Raw genomic sequence first — 13,936 nt, 5'->3', positions numbered from 1 at the left:
TCACCGACTTGCTTCCGGAAGTGCAGATCTTATGCTTTGGAAACAATGAACAAGTACAGAGGAATACGTTCAACAAATGCGTCTTTACAGGCTCGGTGTTCTCTGTGCGTACATTGGGAATGACAGTGTAACACCCCACCCATCACTTATCTGGTTTTGGCGTGTGTTCACTCCAGGTAATTGACTAGCAGATCAACAGAGTGTGCAAAACTGCCGCAATGTCGGATAACGCAAAGAAAGTAATAAGGCCCTGTGACTCCTGATTGAACTGTGGTGACAGTGTTGACATTAATTGATTCAGAAGTGATCCTTTTTAATTAAAAAGGGGTGCACATTGATGTTATATGCAGCTATTGAACACCAGATGTAAATGTTGAACATAAAATTAATTAAGAAAGTGACTTGGGATTTCAACTACTTGATTGAAAACAGATGCAGGCGATTAGAACCGATTTATTTTAACTCACGACCTTCAATCATCAAATTACATGACTCTCCTAACAGGCAGTGGTAATAAATTACGTTTGCGTGGAGTAAAGGGCGATAAATCCAAAGTAATTCCTATTGACTGACCCAGGCGTGATGCGAAGTGCAAGAATTCCACAGTACATGGCCCATGAAACCCTCGTGGAAACTTTTCCGACGTCATCCAACAAATTAATCAGTGGCCGGAGTAGGCGCAATATCACCGAATACAGCATGGCGGAGCGGCGTTGTTATGCGGACATCGGCCATCCTCGTGGTGCTGCAAGGCTGCGCTCGTCTATTCACTTCTAACTATCTTGCTCAGTACATAGCTGAACGAAAACTTTCTATCTCCAAGCTCAATCGTTCCGTTTGCTACATCCTAAACTGCACTGCAGAGATGCTCACTCTCTCTCAGACAAGCTGAGTAAAGAACGCCATGTCCGCACTCTAGGAAAGCTGGGAACGGAAAGTCTACAAAGACTTTCCCTAGTGCACTCTTCGCCTTGGTTTTCCTTCCAGCAGAATCACTTACGGCAATTGCAGCGCAAGTCGTGTTAATTACGCGTTGCTTCCCAGTGCCGACCAATGCCTGCTCTGGGAATGAACAAATTCCCACAAAATTTCCCTTCCTTTCAACTTCTGCGATTAGCTCCTCCCAGGCCACCCATCAAGGTTAGCGTCTGCACAAACACCAATTTTTCCGGAATTCTGACTCCCAGGAAAGTACTTCAAATTCCTTGGTCCTATGTTACCATCGGAGGCCAGCGTATTTCATTCTGTCGCTCTTCACCTGATTTACTTCAGACTCTGCTGACCGTGAAATCAGCGTGAAGTTGCTATAGTCACAAACACGCATATTTTCACCTCTGTTGACTGCTCCATCGTAGCTTTGCGCGGCTGTCTCGCGTGTTTCACTGAAAACGGGATGACGGACATTTATCAACAGGTGTACAAGTTCTCCGTCTGCTTCCCAGTACACCAGCATGGGGTCTGGGTCAACCACCCATGCTGTCACTCATCTTAAGGCGGCTGGAGGCTGCGCCCCGTTACCGCTTTCTCAGAGCTTGAGCCGCCCTAAGCTGCCCATTGTTGCTCCCCTTCACCACTCCCCCGTTGGCCACTGTCAATTCTGAATACTTCACTGGGATAAACTAGCCTCCAGTAAATCGACACGTTTCCACAAAGTTTTCATGTCATGTGAATTACTTTAAAACCATCACCCGCCATTAATTATTCCAATACATCCATACTATACCCTCTACAAGATGCATTGTGCCTTGTCAGTCATTTTTGTCCAGCCCTACGGTTCGCTCACCATGAGTTAGATGATATTTTAATGACTTCATGTCAGGGGCATAGTTCTTGCCATCTCACAACAGAAATTGTTTCAGTGTCAGTTGTTGTTTCAAGAGAATGTGTGAGTTTATTAGAACGAGACAAGTGTTGTAGTGCCCAAACTGAGACCCAGCTAAACACCAGGGCAGCAATCAGAAGAGATGTGGGTATGACGGCAAGTGAGTGTTGAGCAAGCTAGCAGAATGAATCTCTGACTCTTTGGTGGAAACAGGACGGACAGTGACCAACACTCCACTCGCAAATGACTGCCAATCATCTTTTATACTTAAAGGGGCAGTAGGCAAAAATAAGGATCTCTGCAGAAGGTAACAGCAGATCCCCACTGCTTCCACCACTTGGAACGAATCAGATCTACAGCTCTTCTCTTTATAAACTGTGATATGACGCCATTTTAAGTAGAGGAATCGAAGATTCTCAGGTTATATTCTGTGCTGGCATGCAGAGTGGTTGCGTTCTTTTTCTTTCCTTTTCATTTTACTCTTTACCATTTAATTAGCAAACAAAAGGGAATGTGTAGAAATGTATGCTAGGAAACGAAAGGAGATTTTAATGTTTCTTATGTCTTTAATATGTAAAGAGTCTAGATTGTGAGCTCTTTCTACCAGATGAAAGAAGCCACCACTGGAAACACTAAGAATAAACAGATTGTAGGTAAGAGTTACAATATTTGCAAATACAGTACAGTTCCAGATCTACAGACACAGACGATACTTGCTACAGGAAGATACTTCAAAAGAATCACACAGAACAATGAAAATCTCAAAGTACACAGTATATATACACTGGATGTGAACCCCTGCAATGGTTCAGGACAGTCGAACAAAGAGGCAGTGGTAAGGAACTGTGTCACTCCCAAGGAATTCATGAGACTTCATTAAATTAATATCCATTTATTGTTGAGATTTTTTCATTCAATCTCATCCCCGTTATACGAACGCACTGAGTGGTGGATCAACACTCATTGTGAAATCTGCATTTGTAGCCTCTGGTGTTGCCTGCAGTCAGTTCCGCTGCCTCTAGCAGAATGGAGTGGCAGCCGGCGTGTCTCCATGGCCTACTGCGACTGTGGGTGTCTGACAAAGCTTTAGTGCTCTCGTCGAGCGTAGTTGCGCTAAGCCTTGCCTCCAAAAATCTGCATGCCCCTCACGATGCTTATCATGATAGTGAGTAGGTGAAAGTCCCGACTGGTAATGTGGTACAAGCACTGCCAAGGAGTGGTGGCACCAAGCACCCTGCTCTATAATCGAACAGCCTGCAGTCGGACACATTAGTCCTTTATCCATGGAAGATCTGCCTAGTATCCACCTGCAGTCAGTCACTGTTGTGTCTTGCAGGAATGGCAGCTCAACCAAAGGGCTGCAGTAGAAGTGTACTACAAACCTGCAGCAGCTGGCAACACTTCGTTGTATGTCAACAGATTATCCAGCAATTAATGGAGCTGGTCTTCCATCGGTGATAAAAATGGTATGGCCAGACTCTGACATTGAGCGTAAGGAATGGGCGGGTTTTATAACAGTCAAAACGACGTTATTTCTGCATATTGGTGAACGAATTTGCTCCAGCTTCTCGAGCTTCGTGATGCTCTCTGCTCGACTAATGTTTAGTTTCAGAGCTGCTAAGCATTCGTTTATGCAGGGTTTTACATCTGAAAGGCGTTCTTGCATAGTCTTTAGATGCAGTTACTCCTTGTTGCTCTGTTAATGCAATATCACTCAGCCTCCTTTGCACTGATGTAATGATTCTCAATCAGGGACACCTAACGCTATCTCCTACACAGTCTGTGCTGTAGTGCTCCTTGCTTGTTTGAGCTAAGATGCCCCCGAGTAACTGTACTCGTTACGCAACTACTGGATACCGTGTAAGTATGCTAGGCCTGGAAGTCGTTCCAGGCAGCTCAATAATTTTATTTGCCACTCTAATACTTTCTGTGGAACATTCCCCATCCTTTATTAAATTTGTCCCGAATGTATACACTCAGACCCTCTCTCTCACTAACCGATATACTTGTTAACACCTTCATCACTAATTTATCCAGCGTTGGGTGTCTTTTCCCTCCAGTTACAGCAAAACATTATCCCTTACATATGATTCCTCAGTCTATTGAACTGACTCCCAGACGGATCTTCCCAAATGGCAGGAAACAGGTAACTGACGCACAGTTAATTCAGTATGTCATTCAGTCTTCCACTTACAAAAAACGCAAATTACACAAATGCCGACCAGAATCGCTACAGTGCCTGTGGCTGAAACGCTTATACTCTTAACATGGTTACGCTACCCCTCTCGACAGTGCTCGATTTGTTGCAATACCTGTTCTGTGAAAAGCTGAAACTTCTGCGACTCTCTAAATCTATCTAAATTAGATTGGTTTAAGGTATCGGCCAAAGAAGTCCAGCTGCGATCTGCTGGTATATCCAATGGCTTCTCTGGGCAAAACAGAAAAAGGTGTGTCAGTTGGATCATTGTTGTTCTACTAATCACGGCTGAAAGGCAGAAGGTTGTTCCGTCTATGTTAAAAACCATACCACGAAGTAAGATGCCACTGACATTTCGTTCCATCTTTGTCACACCCTGTGGCTTCCCCTTCTCATGATAATTCAGAATTGTAGCCTCGGAATGAATAGCAAACAAATCCAGAGTCAGCTTTTTCTCTGAAAACAACACTCTGCTGCATAGGATTTCCCTAGGAGCAACTACACCTCACATGCCTATGCGTTAGTTGGGACTACCTTGATTAGACAGATTACGTTGCTCTCTTACTAACAATCCCATAGCTCTTCCAAGGACATTAGAGCTTAAGTTTCTCTGATTTCTGAGACAATTAGCACTTCACTAGCTCTTCCCTATGCCCACCTTCCCACAGTGCCCCATTTCACCAGGTAAGGGTATACAATAAAACTTTGACACTGTTTATTCAAGCCTACTACTGGAAAACGAGGATGCCGTCTTGTATCACCCATAGTGTCTTTGACTACTGACATGTGATGAGACAATGTCATCTACCTTGTCTTTTAAAAGCTTCTTCCATTGTTTATGTATTCTTCCATATCCTTTGAAAATACAATTACGTCGTTGGGCAGACCTTACACTCTTTTACGTTTCAGTCCCCAAAGCACTCCATTCAAAAGTCTCTGAAATGCAGCCTGTTCATTCTTCAGCCCAAAGAGCGTTCTAAAATACTCGTACTGCCCCCATAGCGTCGTAAAGGCTGTCTTCATCTAGTCTCCTGATCTTCTGGGACTACTTCAAGCTGGTGGTAGCCACTCTTTGAATCCATAGTTCAGAAGTATCTACATTGATCCAAATTGTCGACTGTTGCCGTAATGTTAGGTATGGGATATCCAGCAATGATAGTTCTCGCATTGAGGTATCAATAACCAGAACAGAAACTATATCTCTTGGTAGTATCCAATGAGTTTTTGGGCACAGTGACAGTGCTCGCACCCATAGAATATTACTGTGTTCAATGATTCCATCATCTAAATGCTGGTCAATGAATTCCTCTACCAATGGTTGTAGATGCTTTGGGACCTGTATAGCTTCCTACGCTCTGGAGTATTGCTTTAGTCACTATCCTGTGTTGTGTGATAGGCGTAATTCGTAATGGACCTGTTGGATTGAACAAAGCTGTGAATCTGAGCAATAAAGCTTCCACGTTTTCCCTATCATTCCTTTGCAAGTGCTTGTCACCCCCACTAGTGTAGAAATGCTAATGGTACACCTGTGGCTATGGCCATCATTCGGTCTATCATTATCATCTTCCTCTAAGACACCGAGACTGGCAACCATTAGGCCTTTTATGGACTAACCTCGTCAATGCCACAATTGACTAAACTCACTGGAACCTCTCCATCGATATCTGTAAGACGCACTATGCTTCTGTGCATCATACAACGAGACTTATCCAGTTTATCATTGTAGTCTAGTGGTTCTACTATGCACTAACCTACATCAATTTCCTTATACATGCTAGTATGTGTTATCCCACACATTATCCGGCAAGTGGGGCCGAGCGGTTCTAGGCACTTCAGTTTGGGACCGCTTGACCGCTACGGTCGCAGGTTCAAATCGTGCCTCGGGCATAGGTGTGTGTGATGGCCTTAGGTTAGTTAGGTTTAAGTAGTTCTAAGTTCTAGGGGACTGATGCCCTCAGATGTTAAGTCCCATAGTGCTCAGAGCCATTTTGAACCCACAAATTAACCTTTAGAGCATCTATATGCAATTTAGCTGGCAGCACCTTCATGGCAGGCGCACCTTATGACATTGTTTCACTAGGAGTCCTCTCACACAGCGGAAACAAAGTTACACCAAGATGGATCATACACAGTGAAAGATCAACTATAGCGCGATTTTTGTCCAGAAAATCAAATTCAAGAATTACACAGTACCCCTTACCAATGGGAGGCAACACCCCATATGCACCTTAAAACCCTTAGCCCCCAATGCTAAGGGTGACTAGTGCTGTTTCCAATGATTCCCCCTCATTATCACCCATTCCATATAACCTATACTGTGGAGACTGAAGTCTCTTCCTGCCCAAGAGGTCCAGTCTAGCAACGACACATACGCATCCGTGTCCAAGTATTTATGTTCCCCATTATTTACAGTCCTAAGCAAGCAGCAATCTGGCTTTGCACACGTCCTTGCAGTGTCCCGTTTTATTGGAAACAACCTTAAACGGTTAAGGCACTCCTACGTGCATCTGAAGAATGCTTCCTTGATTCAATTTATCCTGCTTCCTACTCTTGAAATCACGTGCCCTATTCCCAAACTCACCACACTCAAAACTCTGGTGTCATTAAATCTTATGTGGCCCATCTGTCCATATCTGTAACGTTTGACATCAGCGGAGAAGACACCATGGTCACTTCGTTTCTGAGTCGTAATATTGGATCTCTTCCAGCTGCATGGCAACCATGAGACCCAAGTATAAATGACTAACATACTCCATCCTCACTCGCCGCGACTTATTCCACGAAATATTCCTTACAAATACGTCCAAGGTTCTATTCTTTGCTTCCTGCAAGAGCACTCTACCTGCCTCTTCATTGGGTGACACTTCGTATGTGTACGAGTTCACTTTACGAATTCTGTCACAGAATGCTTCTACCGGCTCATTGTGCTTATGCGTTAATCCAATGAGTTCTTCCCTGGAAAACCTAGCACTATTCTGCTTGCGATATCTCTAGAAGAACCCTTCAGCCAGCTGATCAAATGTCAGACCTTAACTTTTCCTGGCGAATTGAATGTTCAAATAACTTACGGGTTTGCTGCCGGGTGACGTCGTCGAACACCGCCGATATTTCGACAGGAGCACACCCTGCCACTCTCAAGGCACAAATGCAAGGAAGAAGAAATGTGCTAGCAAATTTAATACCTCGGTTCACAGAGGAGAAACAAGGAAGACACCACACACAGGACAAGTGTCAACACAACCAAAGATAACCAACATCAGAAATATTGATAGTTACTATTAATCAACAGGTGAAGTAGCACTAATCCTGTCCCTCTGTTTTTTTATGAGAGACAGAGCCGGATTCCAAGCAGCATTTAAACAAAACCCACCATCTCTGTTAATAAGGTTGCTTGATAGTCTGATTTAAACAGCTTCCTTAATGACACTATCGTATTCCTTGCAGTTGTGTCATGTCATATATTGGTCAGACAATCAGGACTGTGAAAGACCGGTGCATTGAACATAAGCGTCACACACGCTTACAGCAGCCAAGCAAATCCGCTATTGCAGAAAATTGCCTTGACACCGGTCATCCTATGGAATACAACAACACGGAGATTCTGGATTGCACGTCCAGCTATTGGGATAGTGTTATTAAGGAAGCTGTTGAAATTAGACTATCAAGCAACCTTATAAACAGAGATGGTGGTTTTTGTTTAAATGCTGCTTGGAATCCGGCTCTGTCTCTCATAAAAAAATAAAGGGACAGAATTAGTGCTACCTCACCTGTTGATTAATAGTAACTATCGATATTTCTGATGTTGGTTGTCTTTGGTTGTGTTGGCACTTGTTCTGTGTCCGACAGCAAACCCGTAAGTTATTTGAACAGCTGGTCAAATGTCTGTGCTTTACTAAGGTCTTCATGGTACATGACATACGTTTAAGCGTCACTCACCAATTGTAATTTAGGCACATACAGACGTGTTTTATCGCACCAGTTACCTAACTTAGCTGGTGCCCCCCATAGCACCAAGAAAGGCCCACACGACCTCGGATGTCTTTCCAGCAAAAGCCATAATGAGACTGGCTGCCATAGGATCAGTAGTCGGGAATGGTATGTTCGCCAAGGTCTTGGTGTCCACTCTTTGGGATTACTTGTGCCGACCCATTTTTCAACATGTCCAGTTCCTTCTGCAACTTCTCATTTGCCCAGTTTTGTTCCACTTCATCCTGGAGTAGCGTGGATACCTGACTCTTCAGAACTTCCGTGGCTTCGTTTAAAGATTCTGCACGCGTTTCTGGTCGTTGTACAGCCTCCGTTCTGAATTATGCTATAGAATAAACGAGAACCCAATGCATTGACCCTACACCAACAAGCAAAACAATTGCACTAATTTCCCCCGTGTATCAAGGCCCAGTGAGACACTGCACTGCTAAGCTTCGTGGCCGACCTCCTTCTACCTGGCACTCTCGCAGTACAAGATAATACATGCGACGACAAATTACAATATTAGTAGGTCATAAAAGAACCGCTAATTTATGAAAGGCCTCTGATCATTTTTTAAATAAATCCACTTTTATGTGAAGAAGGAATCTTAATGCTTTCAGACTTAGTTTATGAAAGGACGCTTTTCCCATTGCTCCAATACTGCCATTAGACCATATGAAAAGTGTGTTTATTTAAGAAAGATCGCTTATCACGGACAAGGGGTTTTTCGTAACTAAAAGCGTTGTGGCTATACTGGGACAGCTGTTTTTTTGTTAGTTTAATCCTGTTGTGTTGATCACATTTGTTCTCTGCCACAGATTCGTGAGCACTCTCTTCTCAAATGGTTCAAATGGCTCTGGGCACTATGGGACTTAACATCTGAGGTCATCAGTCCCCTAGAACTTAGAACTACTTAAACGTAACTAACTTAAGGACATCACACACATCCATGCCCGAGGCAGGATTGGAACCTGCGGACTGAAGCGACTAGAACTTCTCGGCCACCGCGGCCGGCCTCTCTTCTCATTTACACTGTGTCAGTGCAAAGCAAGTTTCACTTTAATTCTATGTGAAATATTGTTTATAAAGTGTTCTCTTGTCTTAGTGAATTCAAAAGTGTCAGATAGTGAGAGAGCGAATGAAGCTGATTTAGAAGTAAGTAAAACGAGTAAAAAGTGCGTTCATTGACCTACGAGCTACAAAATCACTCGAATGAAGAATGAAAGAATTCATGGACATGAATATGTTAACTACAAAGGAAACATTGTGGAAGCCTGGGAAACAGGAATGCCTTGCTTGTAAGTAGATTAATACTCTACTTAGATAGTCTACGTTTGACATGATTCTGCTAGTACTGTAGGCTAATTTAATTTTTTTTTCAGCTCCAGACTGAAAAGTTTCAATAAAATAATTGAATATAATCAAATTGAAATTCTACACGAAAGTGAAGATTTCAACAGCAAAGAGAAACAAAAGCAGTTTTTCAGTCCTTAATAGAAGCACATCCTGTGAGGACCAGTCGTCCTTGGCTTAGAACTACGGAATGTAATGGGGAAGTTGAACTGCAACGCAGCCCCAGTCATTCTAAGCATCATGCAAGTTCATTTAATTTTTCTTGTAGTGAATGGACAATCAAGAAGTAAGGTAGATAAAAAAGCATTTTAAGTGTTCTGGCAGATCGACAAGCGTCGACACGAAGATGAAGAACATAAGAGCAGAGAAGTCTGTGAGACGACGTCGGCTAATAGCCCGCTGACTAAAGTGCGCATCATTTATGACGGAGGCCGAGTTTAGGTTCGTTCTGCGCATCTGACGTCACAAGACATAGTCAGCCAATGAACAGAGAACGACGTTGCCAGAGCTCGACTGTACTGCAGAGCACGGACGAGTGTCTTCAGTTTTAGAAATGTTCAGTCATAGATAAAGTAATTGAACAAAAGCAATGTCTTGATAGCAGACTTCCTTTTATAGAAAGTTTGGAAAAAGCATTCTTTATACCAATTGCTTCATATTCTCTTAATTAATTAAACCAAACAAGCAATAAGCCTCCTAATTCAGGCGATAGCAAGGAAAGGTGTTTGTATCGTTCTCACTAACTGCTTTTTCGCAATAAAGAACAGCGGTAATTGTTTATTTCCAATTGTACTTCGAAGAAACGTGAGCAATTCATAATCATACCAACAGTGTTTGTCAGTATTTTGTGTGATATTTAAAGTCCTCCAGGAGCTGAGTTAGTGCAATGGTTAAAGTGTATAGCTGCTACGTGAAAGGTTCTGAGTTCAAACGTTGATCGGTGCATAACATTTTCTTTATTTAATAACAATATCGAAATGTCTTACTTCATGAATTTTATTCGTTTGAATGTAATTTTTCGAAATTTCTAGTGGCAACTAAAATCGACCATACGGAAAATATACGCTATGGACTTTTACCTCTGCAAACTCTTCAAAATTTCGTGCAATGGTTTACTACATCTAATGCTGCACAATAACTGCGTTCACCATTGAAACAAAATTAAGTCATTTATGGGGGGAAGGTATCAGTCAAGAAGATGTGTAAAAATCAAATTTTTGGGCCAAATAGTTTTTGTGAAATCGAATGATAAAGTGTGTCAAAGCAGTCGAAACACCATGTGTCTGCACAGGGGAGCAGTGCAGTGATGACAAAATCACGCACAGCACGGAATGCGAGGAGCACGTCTCTGTAGCAGCGAAAGTGTTGATGCAGCGGTGGTGGCTTTACTCCATAAACTGCGCGCTCTCCCCTAAAAGTAAGTTTGCGAACTATATTATGGCACTGCTTCTCTTGGCGCGTACAACTGGCAACGCAGCAATCTCCCGCGTCTGGGCAGGCATGTGCGAACCGCCAAGATAAAAGAATTGAACTATAGGACTGCACCACGAGAGGAGCGGCCTGTACAAGAAGAGAATATAAGGGCCGCTCCTGCCAGCTTCGGCGGCACGGTGCTAGACCGGCACTAGAGAGCACTACGATAGTAGTTATTAGTGATGCATATCGATTGCTTGTACGGATATAGTATATAGAGAAAGACAGTGACTGTTTGCATGTCGCCCATCGCTTGCGACACGTTCTTGTAATACAAGTTAGGCATAGTTTATCTTCTTCATTATAATAAAAACTATTAATGTGATTTGTGTGAATCATTGTACAGCATTCTGAGAACGCAGCATCGTTTAGGCACGCTGTACGAGGCCAGTGGGCAGGACCCCACATTAAGTCTGCATGGTAGTGGTGGAAAACGACTGAGAAGCGTAAAAGATATACTGTTGACAGGTAAGAGCCCCAGAGATTTCAGGGAATAGTAAAACAATCCCAAGACGTTTCCAAAGGACTTTACAGACATGACTCACAATCATATTTGTTCGTTTTCTATGAACAAACTATGTTTCCACGGAAATCAAGGACGTAGACGCAAATCTTGACATCAAAATGAGGCATTCTTTGTTCAAATAAAAATACAGCTTAGCTCATTGTGATTTAAATACAGTTATCAGTACAAAATTTCGAAGGAACATTTCAGTTATTGTTAATACAGGCCCCAAACAGATGCGTGAGGTGAGTGTGGACAAATTACTGTAAGACTTAAAAACATGCAGGTCGATGATACTGCAAAAGAATAGCACATGCACAGCTCCCTGTCCATAAAAGGAGGCGTAATAAACTATGTAGCAGTTTGCTGAATACTAAAACGTACTGTAACATCAGTGAAAATCGTATCACGAGGGGGGTTGCACAAAAGACAAGTAATGAAGTATGCGCTGTTTTAGTTACATACACCAATGAGAATGATCATTCTACTGTTGATGAACTCCGCCTGTAGACTGACAACAGCGAAGGTTACATAAAGAACATTTCTTTGATAATATTCTTAGTATCTGTTACTGACGGTAGTGTATTTAAATAAGTAGTCTAATGGCTACCAAGGGTCATTCTTATTTACCCTATGACAGGGATTTTGGTCTAGTTAAAAGAAAGGTGAGGGAAAAACAGTGTTCTCGACAAAACAAGGGACATTTGCGGTTGATCTTCAAACAGAAGATAATTTGGATTTCCAACAGTGATGGCCCCAGGCTTAAAAAACCACAGCTTCTGAGAAAAATAAGAAAGAAATAATTTTTTTTACTGTATCGGTATTCCATGAAACATCTTTGAAAAGTCAAGGAAAGGAAAAATCTTAGTATGTGACTTCATTTTGGTGGAATTGTGAGGAAAACGTTCCAGCTTACTTTCTGCAAATCAGATTTTGCCAGTCTACCAAGGAATAGCGCATATGACAAAAAATGGCTAATCTAGGAAAAGGTCAATGACTTGAAAAATATATTAAATTTTATACTTCCCTCTAATACTTTTTTGCTGCTCAATAATGCAGATGTCTGAAAGGAAATAACTAGTGGTTTTCACGGTGATTCTAATGTTAATGTATCGTCCTGCTGCATTTAACAGTCCCAATGAGGTCTTTGTGTGTTGATTATAATGTTAATGTATCGTTTGCTGCATTTAACAGTCGTAATGAGGTGTTTGTGTGTATATGATTTCTGTCATTACTTTAAATGTGACGAGCGTTCAGTATACTTTGAACATTTGTAGACAAAGTGGACAGAAGAACAAAAGCAGGATTAGGTAAAGAAGACACAACAGGAGAGGTAGTAGAGAGGGAATAAAAGACCAGAAGGGAGGCAGGAAAGGTAAAAAGAGCAAGAGTTTTTCTAACATTTTCAATAAGCATTTGATGAATTTACAATAGAGATGAATGTTAGTCTTAATCAACAATTAATGACAACAAATAATCAAGTAACATTTAATGCCTGCACTGCAAAAAGAATTGTGAAAGAACGGTCCAGAATGAGATTCGGAATGTACAAAAGAAATCAGAAAGATTTAAACCCAAAGTGAAACTATTGGATAAGAGTCCTTAGATCTGTAAGTAAATGAAAATATTGATGAAGTGCAAACTTGTGCAAGTAATGAAAAGTAATGATGGGTGACATGTCTGTGATCAATGACAGTGCCACAAGTAATGAGTATTGTCACAGTGTGAAAAAACAGGGAGGTAGCATAATTAACAGTTATGATACTACCATAGAGTGATGATAGAGTACTGGGGAAACTTGAACGTCCTCGAGCAGATACCACTGTCGATAAGAGAGGGTGTGTATCGTGAATTCGAGAGGAAGTCGTGACTGGTGGGAGGAGGTTCACTTTGAAATGGACAAAGATATGACAGAAATTTCCTACTTTTCATCCCGAAGGTAAGACTCTACTAGTTTTGTTGTGAGCGCTTTTCGATGTTCTTTAGCCACATCATGCTGTTGTGGAAGGAAAATTCAATTTTAACTGACTATTTAGAAAACAGTACATGTTAATGGAGTCATTAAATGTGTAGTGATTTCAAAGGGGGGCTTCAAAGTAAAATTGTGGTCATCTAGGACTCAGCAGTGTTTAATGCTACAGCTACTAGAAATTTATGATGAATAGTATGGAGGATACAGAGTGGAGTGTGTAACAGATCAAAAGCTTCGACACTATTTGTCGTCATGTTAATTTTGTCACCATACCTTGTTGATTCAGCACCTGGGTGTATACGGGGTTTCGCGAAAATACACGATGGCAATATTTCAGGGAGAGTTCAGCACATGTATCATGTAAAAAATATTCATATTAACATGCATCATGAAATGGGTATTTATTGATATATCAGACATGGGGGTTGGTTACCAAGGACCGAGAACATCTACTTTATTTTCACAATGATGCACCTATCTCACTACCTTATAAGATGTATTCTAAATGCCCACCCTCTACTAGTATGCATGTTCCTGCACTTCGTCACACAGAGGCATGAGCACTCTCAAAAAATCCTGAGGTTTTACATGTTGTTTGACTTCCTGCTTGAATTCTTTCAAGAGCTGATACTCTATCCTCCAAAG

General features: G+C 41.9%; 1 protein-coding gene across 1 annotated transcript in view; it reads right to left on the bottom strand.

The window, feature by feature from the left end:
• LOC126335815 (uncharacterized) overlaps positions 1-13,936 on the bottom strand; it is a 30,675-nt gene that overhangs the window by 414 nt on the left and 16,325 nt on the right. The window lies entirely within an intron of this gene.

This window comes from Schistocerca gregaria, chromosome 2, assembly GCF_023897955.1.
Source record: "Schistocerca gregaria isolate iqSchGreg1 chromosome 2, iqSchGreg1.2, whole genome shotgun sequence".
Taxonomy (NCBI): Eukaryota; Metazoa; Arthropoda; class Insecta; order Orthoptera; family Acrididae; genus Schistocerca; species Schistocerca gregaria.
The sequence above is the reverse complement of the archived record's forward strand: the minus strand, read 5'-3'. Positions and strand labels throughout refer to the sequence as shown.